This window comes from Eptesicus fuscus, chromosome 1 (genome assembly GCF_027574615.1).
Source record: "Eptesicus fuscus isolate TK198812 chromosome 1, DD_ASM_mEF_20220401, whole genome shotgun sequence".
Taxonomy (NCBI): Eukaryota; Metazoa; Chordata; class Mammalia; order Chiroptera; family Vespertilionidae; genus Eptesicus; species Eptesicus fuscus.
Window position 1 is genome coordinate 58298211 of NC_072473.1, and position 13616 is coordinate 58311826.

At 40.2% G+C, this 13616-nt stretch overlaps 1 protein-coding gene and 1 pseudogene across 1 annotated transcript in view; one reads left to right on the forward strand and one right to left on the reverse strand.

Annotated features, from left to right (window-relative positions):
* SYTL5 (synaptotagmin like 5) overlaps nucleotides 1–13616 on the forward strand; it is a 314612-nt gene that overhangs the window by 173782 nt on the left and 127214 nt on the right.
* LOC114229281 (small nucleolar RNA SNORA48) lies at nucleotides 1753–1897 on the reverse strand (annotated as a pseudogene).

Sequence of the window (13616 nt, forward strand, 5' to 3'; positions counted from 1 at the left end):
ATTGATTTTGTATCCTGCTACACGGCCAAATTCATTCATGTCTTAAAATATGTTTTTATTGATATCAGAGAGGAAGGGAGAAGGTGAGAGGGATAGAAACATCAATGATGAGAGAGAATCATTGATCTGCTGCATCCCCACATTCCCCGCTACTGGGGACGGAGCCAGCAACCTGGGCATGTGTCCCAACTTGGAATCATACCCTGATTTCCTAGTTCACAGATTAATGCTCAACCATTGTGGCAAGCCAGCCATGCCCAAATTCATTTATTAAATCTAGTAATTTTTTGGTGGAATCTTTAAGGTTTTCTATGTACAAGATCATGCCATCTGCGAATAATTACAGTTTTACTTCATCCTTTCCAATTTGAATGCCTTTTATTTCTTCTTCTTGTCTGATCACTGTGGCTAGGACTACCATCATGTTGAATAAGAGTGGTGAATGCATACATCTCTTTCTTATTCTGTTCTTAAGGGAAATGGTTTTAGATTTTGCCCATTGAGTATAATGTTGGCTGTAGGTTTGTAATATATGGCCTTTATCATGTTGACATATTTTCCCTCTATTCCCACTTTGCTGAGAGTATTTTTATTAAATATGAGTATTGGATTTTGTTGAATACTTTTCTGTGTCTATTGATATGATCATGTGATTTTTTTCTTTGAATTTTTTATGAGATATATCATATTTATTGATTTGTGAATATTGAACCAACCTTGCATCACTGGAATAAATCTCACTAGGTCATAATGTATGATCTTTTTAATATATTGCTGGATCCAATTTGCTAATATTTTGTTAAGGATTTTAGCAGTAATGTTCATCAGGATATGGGCCTGTAATTCTTTCTTTGTAGTGTCTTTATCTGGTTTTGAAATTAAGATAAAGCTGGCCTCATTAAAATAGCTTGGAAGTATTCCTTCCTCTTGGATTTTTTGCAATAGTTGGAGGAGTATAGGTATTTGTTCTTCCTTTAATGTTTGGTAAAACTCCCCTTTCAAGCCATCCAGACCAGGGCTTTTGTTTGCTGGGATTTTTTTTTATTACTTCTTCTATGTCATCAGTTGTTATTGGGCTATTCAGGTTTTCTGATTGCTCCTGATTGAGTTTTGGGAGATTGTATTATTCTAGGAATATGTCCATTTCATCCAGGTTGTCCAGCTTGTTGGAATATAGTTGTTCACAGTATTTATTTACAATCCTTTGTATTTCTGAGGGGTCAGTTGTTCCTTTACCTCTTTCATTTCTGATTTTGTTTATCTGGGTCCCCTGCTTTTGTTTCTTGATGAGTCTGGATAGAGAGTAATCAGTCTTGTTTATCTTTTCAAAGAACCAGCTCTTAGTTTCATTGATCTTTTGTATTATTTTTATTCTTTCTGTCATTTATTTCAGCTCTGACCTTTATTATTTTCTTCCTACTACTTACTCCGGTCTTTGCTTGTCATTCTCTTTCTAATTCTTTAAGTTGTAGAGTAAGGTAACTTTTTTTTTTTTTTTTGTAAGCCTATAATGCTGTGAACTTCCTTCTCAGAACTGTTTTCACTGTTGCCAATAGATTTGGGGTTGTTTTGTGTTCATTTTCATTTGTTTCCAGGAAGTTTTTTATTTCTTCCTTGATCTCTTTGGTAACCCATTCCTTCTTTAATTACATGTTATTTAACTTCCATGTGTTTGAATGTTTTTATTGTAGTTGATTTCTAATTTCATGCCATCGTGATCCAAGAAGATACTTCATATGTTTTATTTTTTTTTTATGTGCCTCAGGCATGAAACAGCTCTGGCCACCGACACAGGCATCAAGCTAGGATGAACTAAGGACTGTACATCTGCTTTGCCCCTGATTGATATAAGAGCAACACCACCAATCAGGTGTCTCCTTGTCCATTGCCAGGGGGTTCTTCATATGTTTTCAATCTTCTTCAACTTGTAGAGCCTTAGCAGGTATCCTTACATGTGGTCTATTTTTTAAAATGTCACATGTGCACTTGAGAAGAATCTATATTCTGTAGCAATGAGGTGAAATATTTTGAAAATGTGAAATAATTCCATCTAGTCCTTTTAGTGTATCATTGAGGATAGTGGTTTCCTTGTTGACTTTTTGTTTAGAAGATATATCCAGAGATGTCAGAGGGGTGGTAAAGTCCCCTACTATGATTGTATTGCTGTCCATCTCTCCCTTAATATCCTCCAGAAGTATTTTTATATGTTTGGGTGCTCCAACATTGGATGTGTATATTTTTATGGGAATTATATTCCTTTGTTGTATAGATTCCTTTACTATGGATCTAGTGGCCTTCATTGTCTTTTCTTATGGTCTTCACCTTGAAGTCTATTTTTTCAGATATGAGTATTGCTACCCAGGCTTTTATTTCTTTTCCATTTGCCTGGAAAATTTTTTCCATTTTTTCATTTTCATTCTGTATAAGTCTTTTGTTTTGAGGTGGGTCTGGTAGATAGCATATATGTGGGTCATGTTTTTTTTATCCACTCAGCTACTCATGTATTTTGATTAGAACATTTAAGCCATTTACATTTAAGGTTATTTTTGATATGTACTTATTTATTGCCATTCTTTTTTAAAAATATATTTTGATTGTTCATAGTATTATAGAAATCTCCCATTTCCTCCCTTTTTTAATGTTTTTTTCTTTATTGATTAAGGTATTACATATGTGTCCTCCCCTGCTAACCTTAACCTTAACCCTAACCCATTTCCTCCCTTTTAGCTCCCCAGCATCTACCCACCCTCCACTAAGCTATTGCCTGTGTCCATGGGCCCATGGGATATATATATATATATATAAAGAGGTAATATGCAAATTAAGCCAGGATGCCATAACAGTCATGATGGATCAGGAGGAGGCTGTGCATGTAGGTGAGACCTGGAGCAGAGATGGAGACAGAGACAGTAGGGACTGCCTGAGTTGCCTTGCCGCTGTGCTGGCTCCAGCAGCCCCAGAGCAGAAACAGGCAGGGGAGCAGGGGGGGCCCAGGGCTGGCCAAGCCCTACGCCACCTCAGGCAGCCCAGGAGTGAACATAGGCAGGGGGGCACTAGGGGCATGGGGTAGAAGTCAGGCCCTGGTCCTGGCCGCCCTCTGTGGCAGTCAGGCCTGGGTCCAATGCGGCCGGCACAGAGGAAGTCAGGCCCGGGTCCTGGCCGCCTGTGGCAGCAGTTAAGCATGGGTCTGTGGTGGCCTGAGAAGTAGACAGAGGACAGACCACTGAGGATCTTATATACCATAGCAGGGAACTTAGATTTTATTCCACAGAAGGAGAAAAAGTGAAGAATATCCAGCATGGGAGCATCCTTGTCTTGCTTTCATTTTAAGTGAACCATTCTGGTGGCTATGGGAAGGATCAATTTAGACAGCTGCAGTGTTTTGGGGCCCAAGAAAAAGAGAGACTGATGTTGGGAACTAGGACTATACATAGGCAGTGGATCAAAGACATATTTATGAGGAAACCTGACAGAACTATTTGGCTGATTACACAGTGATGAAAGCAAACAAAACAAATGGTATTAGCCTAGGTTTTCCAATTTGGGCAACTTTATTGAATGGGTGATTCTAATAATTGAGAGAAGGTATCAAGTAAAAGGAACAGTGTAAGGGAGCTGCTTAGTTCAGCAATAGCCAAATAATTAGGACAGAAGACAGAATTAGTGCTCTTCCTTTGCTGCAACGTTTGTTTTTCTGCCTTCAGCCACCACCATGTAAGGCTAATGTGCCATCTTTTCTCCTAATATAAGATATTATCTATCTACTACACATTTCTATCACCTAAATTAGCTTTCCTGCATGATCCCTTAAAAATACTTATTGAAGTCATTCAATGCTCTGTGAGTATGGGGACTTTCAAGATGTGGAAACATTATGAGCCTATACAGATTGATAAAGAGATATTGGGAACTCAATTTTTAACAATAAAAATCAGATACTGAATGTGGTCATGCCAGAGGCAAATTTTAATGAGCCAATGTCTCTTTACTGAAGTGTCACACTTCAAAAGAGATCCTCTCAAATAATACAATGCATAACACTCATCTGAGTTGCCTGTTAAAATGTAGGAACACACCTTAAAAAACACTCCTTCTAGAGCTCATATTGGTGGATAAATCTCCCTCCAAGTAAAGCAATACTATATAATAAAAGTGTAATATACAAATTGACTGAACAGCAGAACAACTAGTCAGTGGGGGCAGGGCCGACCAGCAGGTGTTGCCAGGCCAGCCAAGGCACATGCCAGTGGGCAGAGGGAGGAGATGGTGATGGGGTGGGAGTGGAAGCAACCAGCAGTGGTGGGGCAATGGGGGCTGGTGCCATCCCCTGATTGCCCACCTGGTCGCCTCCCGCAGAGGAAAGCCACGGACAGCAGCAGCAGCAGGGCAATTCAGGGGCCCAGATAGGCCTGCTGGGGTTGCCTCCCACAGAAGGAGGCCACCATTGGCTGTGGCACAATTGGGGTTGGGGACAGCCACTTGCTGCCCATGCCATCCCAATTGGCCTGCTGATCATCTCCCACAGAGGGAGGCCAGACTGCGGCTTAGCCATCAGTAGGACATCCCCTGAGGGCTCCCAGACTGTGAGAGGGGGCAGGCTGGGCTGAGGGACCCCACCCCAGTGCACTAATTTCGTGCACCAGGCCTCTAGTAAGTATATATGCTCTTTGGCATATCTCTTCTTGTACACCTAATTCTGCATCAAGGTATGCCAGTCTGTTCATTACTCCATGCTTTGGGTATTATTTTGTTGGTCAATTGGTTTTGTTTATTAGACTCCACAAATAAATGAGATCATGTGATATTTGTTTTTCTCGGGCCCATCCATGCTGTCCCAAGGGGTAAGATGTCCCTTTTTTTTACAGCTGCATAGTATTCCATTGTGTAAATGTCCTACAGCTTTTTTATCCATTTTTCTATGGATGAGAACTTGGGCTGTTTCCAAATCTTACCTATTGTAAGTAATTCTGCTATGAACATAGGGGTGCATATATTCTTTCTGATTGGTGTTTTGAGGTGTTTAGGATATATTCCCAGAAGTGGGATCACAAGGTCAAATGGACATTCCCTTTTTATTTTCTTGAGGAAACTGTATATTCTTTCCATAGTGGCTGCAACAATCTTCATTCCCACAGCATTCTCCACATCCTTGCCAGCACTTGTTTGTTGATTTTTTATAATAGCCATTTTGACAAGTGTGAGGTGATAGGTTTTAATTTGTATGTCTCAGATGAATAGTGACGTTGAACATTTTTTCTTAAGTCTTTTGGCCATTTGTATGTCCTCTTTGGAGGAATGTCTATTTAAGTTTTCTGTCCATTTTTTAATTGCATTGTTTGTTTTCCTTCAGTTGGATTGTGTGAGTACTTTATATATTTTTGGTATTAACTCCTTATCAGATATATCATTGGCAAATATGTTCTCCCATAGAGTGGATTCCCTTTTCATTTTGATAGTGGTTTCTTTTGCTGTGCAGAAGCTTTCTATTTTGAGGTAGTCCTATTTGTTTATTTTCTCTTTAGTTTCCTTTGCCCTAGGACAGTGGTGTGCAAACTGCGGCTCGCGAGCCACATGCGGCTCTTTGGCCCTTTGAGTGTGGCTCTTCCACAAAATACCACAGCCTGGGCAAGTCTATTTTGAAGAAGTGGTGTTAGAAAAAGTTTAAGTTTAGGGCGAGGCCACGCGCCCCTGGGTCCAGGTGAGGCCACACGCCCGTGGGTCAGGGTGTAGCTGTATCCCGGGTCCGGGTGAGGCCACGCCCCTGGGTCTGGGTGAGGCTGGGTCCCGGGTCCAGGTGAGGCCGCGTGCCCCCGGGTCCGGGTGAGGCCACACGCCCCTGGGTCTGGGTGAACCTGGATCTGGGTGAGGTTGGGTCCCGGGTCCAGGTGAGGCCGCGTGCCCCCGGGTCTGGGCGAGGCCGTGCGCCCCTGGGTCCGGGTGAGGCTGGGTCCCGGGTCTGGGTGAGGCCGCACCCCTGGGTCCGGGAGAGGCCACATGCCCCTGGGTCCGGGTGAGGCTAGATCCCGGGACCGGGTGAGGCCGCACAAACCTGGGTCCGGGTGAGGCCATGCGCCCCTGGGTCTGGGTGAAGCTGGATCCCGGGTCCGGGTGAGGCCATGTGCCCCTGGAGCCGGGTGAGGCTGGGTCCCGGGTCTGGGTGAGGCCACGCCCCTGGGTCTGGGAGAGGCCACGCGCCCCTGGGTCTGGGTGAGGCCACGCGCCCCTGGGTCCGGATGAGGCTGGATCTCGGGACCGGGTGAGGCCGCACACACCTGGGTCCGGGTGAGGCCACGTGCCCCAGGGCCTGGGTGATGCTGGGTCCCAGGTCCGAGTGAAGCTGCGCCCCTGCATTTGGGCGAGACCAAACCAGAGGGAGTCGGACCTGCATTACCACCATTTGTCCACCACCCAGAGCTGAAAAGTCAGTGCCAACATGTACACATAAGGAACTGGTGGACATTGAAATTGGGTCTCAAAAGAACTGTTGGTCCAGAAAGAAACTTACTACAGACTGATTCATTTGCCTGTCAGCATAACTATTATTACTCGTCTCACATTCGGTTCTTATATTTCTAGTAACACATGATCTCACTCATCTAGGGGAAATGATGAACAACATAGACTGATGAACAAGAACAGACCCAGAAACAAAGAGGCATCGATTAGACTGTTGGGCCTCAGAGGGAGGGTAGGAGAGGGTGGAGGTAGGGGGGAGAGATCAACCAAGGGACTTGTGTGCATGCATACGAGCCTAACCAACGGTAAGGACAACAGGGGGGTGGGGGCGTCTGTGGGGAGAGGTGGGGGATGGGAATGGGGGGATTAGGACAAATATGTGACACCTTAATCAATAAAGAAATTAAAAAAGAAGAAGAAGTTTAAGTTTAAAAAATTTGGTTCTCAAAAGAAATTTCTATCGTTGTACTGTTGATATTTGGCTCTGTTAACTAATGAGTTTGCCGACCACTGCCCTAGGAGATGTATCACTAAACTACATGAGATGTCTGAGATTTTACTGCTTATGTTCTCCTCTACGATTTCTATTGCTTCATGCCTTACATTTGAGTCTTTTATCTACCTTGAGTTTATTATTGTGTATGGTGTAAGTTGCTGGTCTAGTTTCATCTTTTTGCATGTGTCTTTCCAGTTTTCCCGTCACCATTTGTTGAAGAGACTGTGTTTACTCCGTTGTATGTTCTTACTTACTTTGTCAAATATTAATTGGCCATAATGGTGTGGGTCAATTTATGGGGTCTCTGTTCTGATCCATTGGTCTATATGCCTGTTCTTATGTCAGTACCAGGCTGTTTTGGGTATAATTGCTTTGTCATAGAGTTTGACTTCCAGTATTGTTATCCCTCCTACTTCATTCTTTCTTCTCAAGAGTGCTGCAGCTATTTGGGGTCTTTTATGGTTCCATGTAAATTTTCTGAGTATTTTTTCTAGCTCTGTGATGGATGCTTTGGCGTTTTAATAGGAATTGTGTTGAATCTATAGATTGCTTTGGATTGAATAGACATTTTAATTATATGAATTCTTCCAATCCCTGAACATGAGATACTCTTCCCTTTATTTGTATCCTCCTCTATTTCTTTTTTTGAATATCCTATAGTTTTCCAAGTATAGGACTTTTACCTCCTTTGTTAAGTTTATTCCTAGGTATGTCATTATTCTTTGTTTCAGTGGTAATTGGGATTGCTTTTTTTAGTTTCACTTTCTGAGAGTTCATTATTGCTGTATAAAAATGCCATCTATTTGTGGATGTTGATTTTGTATCCTGCTAATTGTTGAATTCATTTATTAAGACTAATATTTTCCTGGTGGAGTCGTTAGGGTTTTCTACTTACAATATCATGTCATCTGTGAATAATGACAGTTTTACTTCTTCCATTCCAATTTGGATGCCTTTTGAATCTTATTCTTATCTGATTGCTGTGGCTAAGACTTCCAGTACTATGTTGAATAAGAGTAGTGAAGGAGGACATCCCTGTCTTGTTCCTGTTCTTAGAGGAAATGGTTTTAGGTTTTGCCCAAGTATGATGTTTGCTGTAAGTTTGTCATATTATTATGTTGAGGTATGATCCCTCTATTCCCACATTACTGAGAGTTTTTATTTAAAAAGGGGTGCTGGATTTTGTTGGATGCTATTTCTGCATGCATTGAATGACCATGTGGTTTTTATCTTTAAATTTATGTGATTTATCACATTTATTGATTTGTGAATATTGTATCAGCCTTGCATCCCCAAAATAAATCCCAGTTCATCCTGGTGTATGATCTTATTGTATCTGATTTGCTAATATTTTGTTGAGGATTTTAGCATCTGTGTTCATCAGGGATATTGTCCTGTAATTTTCTTTCTCTGCAGTATCTTTATCTTGTTTTGGAATTAGGATTATGCTGGTTTTGTAAAAAGAGCTTGGAAGTGTTCCTTCCTGTTGAATTTTTTGAACTAGTTAGAGGAGCATAAGTATTAGTTCTTCTTTGAATGTTTGTTAAATTCACCTGCAAATGCATCTGATCCAGGACTTTGTTTGATGGATGTTTTTTAATTACTGCTTAAATTTCATTAGTTGTTATTGGTCTGCTCAGGTTTTCTGATTCTTCGTGATTGAGTTTGGGAAGATTGTATGTTTCTAAGAATATGTCCATTTTTGCCCAGGATGTCCAGTTTTTTTGGCATATAGTTGTTCATAGTATTTGCTTACAATCCTTCTTATTTCTGTGGTGACTGACCATTGCTATATTGACTCTTTTATTTCTGATTTTATTTATTTGGATCCTCTCTCTTTGTTTTTTGTTGAGTCTGGCTAGAGTTTCATCAATCTTGTTTATCTTTACAAAGAACAAGCTCTTGTATTTATTGATCTTTTCTACCGTGTGGGTTTTGGGTTTTTTTTGTTTGTTTGTTTGTTTGTTTTTTTTTTACTCTATATCATTTATTCCCACTCTGATCTTTATTTTTTTCTTTTTCTCTTTATAATTCATTGAGTAGGGCTTTTCTTTCTATTCTCTTTATAATTCATTGAGTTGTAGGGTTAGATAATGTATTTGTCCCTTTCTTGTTTCTTGGGGTAGGCCTTTAGTGCTATGAACTTACATCTCAGGACTGCTTTTGCCATGTCTCATATGTTTTGGGTCATTGTATGTTCATTTTGATTTGTTTCCAATAATATTTTTATTTCTTGCTTTATCTCATTGGTAACCGATACATTGTTTAATAACATGCTATTTAGCCTCCATGTATTTCAGTGTTTTTTAGTTTTTTTATTGTAGTTGATTTCTAGCTTCATGCCATTTTGATCTGAGAAGATGCTTGGTATTATATTGAATTTGTATAGACTTGTTTGTGCTCTAACATCTAACTTTGAGAATGTTCCATGTTCAATTGGGGTGAAATGTTCTGTAAATATCATTTAGATCCATCTCATATAGTGTGTCATTTAAGGCCTTTGTTTCATTGTTCATTTTTTGTCTGGAAGATGAATCGAGTGATATCAGTGGGGTCTTAACATCCTTTACCATGACTGTATTGCTGTCAATCTCTCTTTTAAAGTCCATCAAGAGTTTTTTATGTACTTAGGTGCTCCTATTTGGGGTGCATATGTGTTTAAAAGGGTTATGTTTTCTTTTTTAATCATTCCCTTTATTATCATGAAGTGTCTTTCTTTGTCTCCTATTATGGTCTTTGTTTTGAAGTCTATTTTATCTGATATGAGTATTGCTACCCCAGCTTATTTTTCCTTTTTATTTGAATGGAATATATTTTTCCATTCCTTCACTCCCAGTCTGTATATGTCTTTTGTTCTGAGGTGGCTCTCTTGTATTTCGCATATAATATGGGTCATGCTTTCTTATCTATTCAGTTACCATATGTCTTTTGACTGGGTCATTTAATCCATTTACATTTAAGGTTATTATTGATAGGTATTTATTGCCATTATTATTTTCTTTATTCCTATGATCCCCTTTCTCCTTTTCTTTTTTCTCAAAACAGTCCCTGTAACACTTCTTGCATTGCTAACTTGGTGGTAATGTACTACTTTAACTTTGTTTTTTTTTTATAGAATGATTTTTATTTCACCTCCAATTTTAAATGACAGCCTTGTTGGATACAGTAGTCTTGGATTTAGGCCGTTGCTTTTCATTAATTTGACTATTCCATGTCACTTCCTTCTGGCCTGAAGTCTTTCTATTGAGAAGTCAGCTGACATTCTAATGGGAACTACTTTGTAAGTCATAATTTTGTCTCTCTCTTGCTGCCTTTAGGATTGTCTTTGTCTTTAACATTTGTCATTTTAATTATGACGTGTATAGGTGTTGGACTCTTTGGGTTCATCTTGATTGGGACTTTCTGTGCCTCCTGTACTTGTGTGACATTTTCCTTCACCAGCTTGGGAGTTTTTTGTCATTATTTCTTTAAACCGGTTGTCTGTTCCTTGCTTACCCTCTGCCCCTTCTGGTATTCCTATAATGTGGATGTTGATGTTTCATGTTATTGCAGAACTCCCTTAAACTATCTTCCTGCTTTTTAATCCTTTTTTTTCTATTTGCTCCTCTAATTGGGTATTTATATCTGCCTTGTCTTCCAAATCGCTGATTAGATCCTCTGCTTCACCCAGTTTACTTTTAATCCCTTCCAGTGTATTCTTGATGTCAGATATATTATTCTTCATTTATTTCAGGTTCTTCTTCATGACCTCTGTTACCCTTTTCATGCTCTTGTAATTCACACTAAGTTCCTTAAGCATCTTTATAACCATTACTTTGAACTCTATGTCTGATAGGTTGGTTGCCTTCATTTCATTTAACCTTTTTCTGGAGATTCCTCTTTTCTCTCATTTGGGGGTTATTTTTTATCTCCCATTTTAGCTGTCTGTCTGTATTTCCTTCTATGTATTAGATAGAACTGTTATGCCTCTCAGTCTTTGTGGGATAGTCTTATGTGGAAAGTATTTTGAGTGGTCCCATGGTGCAGTCTCTTCATTTACGTGAACTGGATGCTCTAGGAATGCCGCTTGTGTGTGTTATTTGGGTTCTCCTGTTGTAATTGGGACTTGATTGTTGATGTCCTATTCATTGGAGGGATCTCCCATCTTATCTCCTGCCAGTGAGGTTCAACCCCAATGCTGTTGTGCAGATGTTATACAGGTGCTTTGGGTCCACTATTTGTGGGGCTTGCTGGATTTTTCTCTGATGTTACTGAATTTGGTCCTTTGGTGTTTCTATATTGAGCCTACTGGGAGTTTATGTATTGCAGGTGAATGTGAGTCACTGTCCTTTTCTGGGTCTGGGCAACCTGATTGAGGTCTGAGAGGTTGAATCCCCTAGTAGTCCAGTGGTTGGGTGCTCCTTACCCCAGAGCCTGGGTCTGCCTTGAGTCTCACACCTTTATTGTTCCTGTTCTGAGCTATACTCCCTTTACCTGCAGATGTCACCTTCAGGTGCTTACGTTCCCTTTGTATTTTGCCTTTCTGCATAGTCCAGGGTGGCGTCTGCTTGAGGTCTAGCTGGCTGCACCATCTGGGGCAGTGTCAGTGGCAGGGACCCAAATGCTGTTTCTGAGTAATTAGATCAGGTAAAGATGCAAAGCCTCCAGAAACCCACCTCTGTCTGCAGACTGGTTGAATTCAGCCTTGAGTAGTCTCAGGTAAATGTCCACAGATGGGGTGAGTGGTTTTCCAACAGGGTGGGGAAATTGCTTTTGCATGTATGCTAATTGTTATTATCCGTATATTAATGGGCCCCAGAAACTTCACATGATGGATCAAGGCCTTTTTCAATAGGGTGGTTTAACTGTCTTCTTTCTAGGCAAAAACTGCCTGGATAACAAAATTCTACCTAAGAAAGATGATCTCCGGAGCATGAGGGAATGTCTCAGCACAGGAAGCTAGGGTGTCTGCCTTCTGAGTTCTAACCCCTGAGCTCCCACCCATGGATTATTCTTACACAGCTCCAGACCACTCTGCCCTCCCTCTGCTTGAGCCCAAAATTTCACTACACATGAAATTTTGTGTGTTGACACTTTAAGAGGACGCTTGCATTTCCAGCCTTCTTTCCCTGGCAGACAGCAACACTGCTGCTTTTTATAGTCATATGTTTTTTGAGCACCTTTCTCTGTTTCAGGGACCGGTCTGGGGGGCCAAGCTTTGTGTTTAGACCCCAGAATGCTCAGTGACAACCCCCACAGCTGAGCTATCTAGCTGGAACTTCAGCGGCTGTGGGAGCTAATTCATAATGGGGACTTTTCCAAACCCACTTGGGTTAGGGAGAACCTTCAGCACAGACAAAAGTATAAATGTCCACATGTATCCCTTTGGATCATAACTTCTTGGCTCATTTCTGCGAGATTCACTCTTAGCCTTTCTTTTTTAAAGAATATTTTACCTAAAATAGTAGGAAGAGAGATTTTAATATTGTTCCGAGAGTAGACACCTATAGTCACAGAACAGCATTACTGTATAGGTCTCTAAGTCTTTTCTAAACGGAATTTCGGAGATGATTAGAATTATTTGGAATAGTATGAATATGGTTTACTGTTGTCAAATGTATAAATGTAGCACCTGAGGTAGGAGGGCTCAGGACAATCACCAACTTAGAATTCATTTACTCTATTTAATCACAAAATTTTATTATCTTGTTGTCAGAATCAAAGACACAGTCTTAGACCCTTCCTGAGAAGAGTCCATAGTACTATAATTTATTCAGAGTGCCATATCTAGGAAGACAAAGCCAGAGACTGTTTCTATGTAGTATCAAAGGAATGCCACCAGATAATTTTCATAGTTTTTAAAATCACATTCCAAGAAACTAACCCCAGCTTCTGATCTTTTGATTATCCTCTTCTTGATATCTCACTCTATCAGTGTAGAACCTAATTGGTTGTAACAAGTTGATCTTGGTGAAATGATGAGTAAGCAATATGAGAAACTAAAAGAGCACAGGCTTTGAGTAAGCAGAAAATTCTCAGTTTTTATTCTGACTTTGTCATGTACTAACTGTGTGACAGTGTGGTCGTGGTTGTGATGTGTGTGTGTTGGGGGGGTGCATGTGTGTGTATGTACACTCATACATTAATGGAATAATTGTTCAGCCTCTCCAAGACTTAGTTTCTTCATCTTTAAAATAGGAACATTAATACATTTTTAAGACGGGGATGCTGGTGAATGGAAAGTGTCTAACATCTAAAAAATACTCAGTAAATGCAGCTGCTATTTGCATAATTATTGAGGGTGGCGGCAGCTGGTAGTATCAATCAGGGCATATTTGATTTTCGTGACTTCTCTGGTGCATAGGCTTGAAAAAATTTATCAGCTGTGGTTGACAGCTCTGATGGTCACTGCTGGTTCTTCTGCCAGATTTATCCTTTGGTAATGACACATGCACAAACATTCTTTTGAAAAAAAACATCCTTCCTTTATTCTTATAAATCTCTCCTCTTATTGTCTCAACTTTAAGTCCTAATCATTATCACTGCTGCACTTTTACAATAAGAAATTCATTATTATAGGTGCACTTATAAATTATTAAAATTTTACTGAAAGATTGAAATACATAAAGGATTATGTTTTACCAAAGCATATTTTGTGTTCATTGAGGGTAAATAATAAAATAAA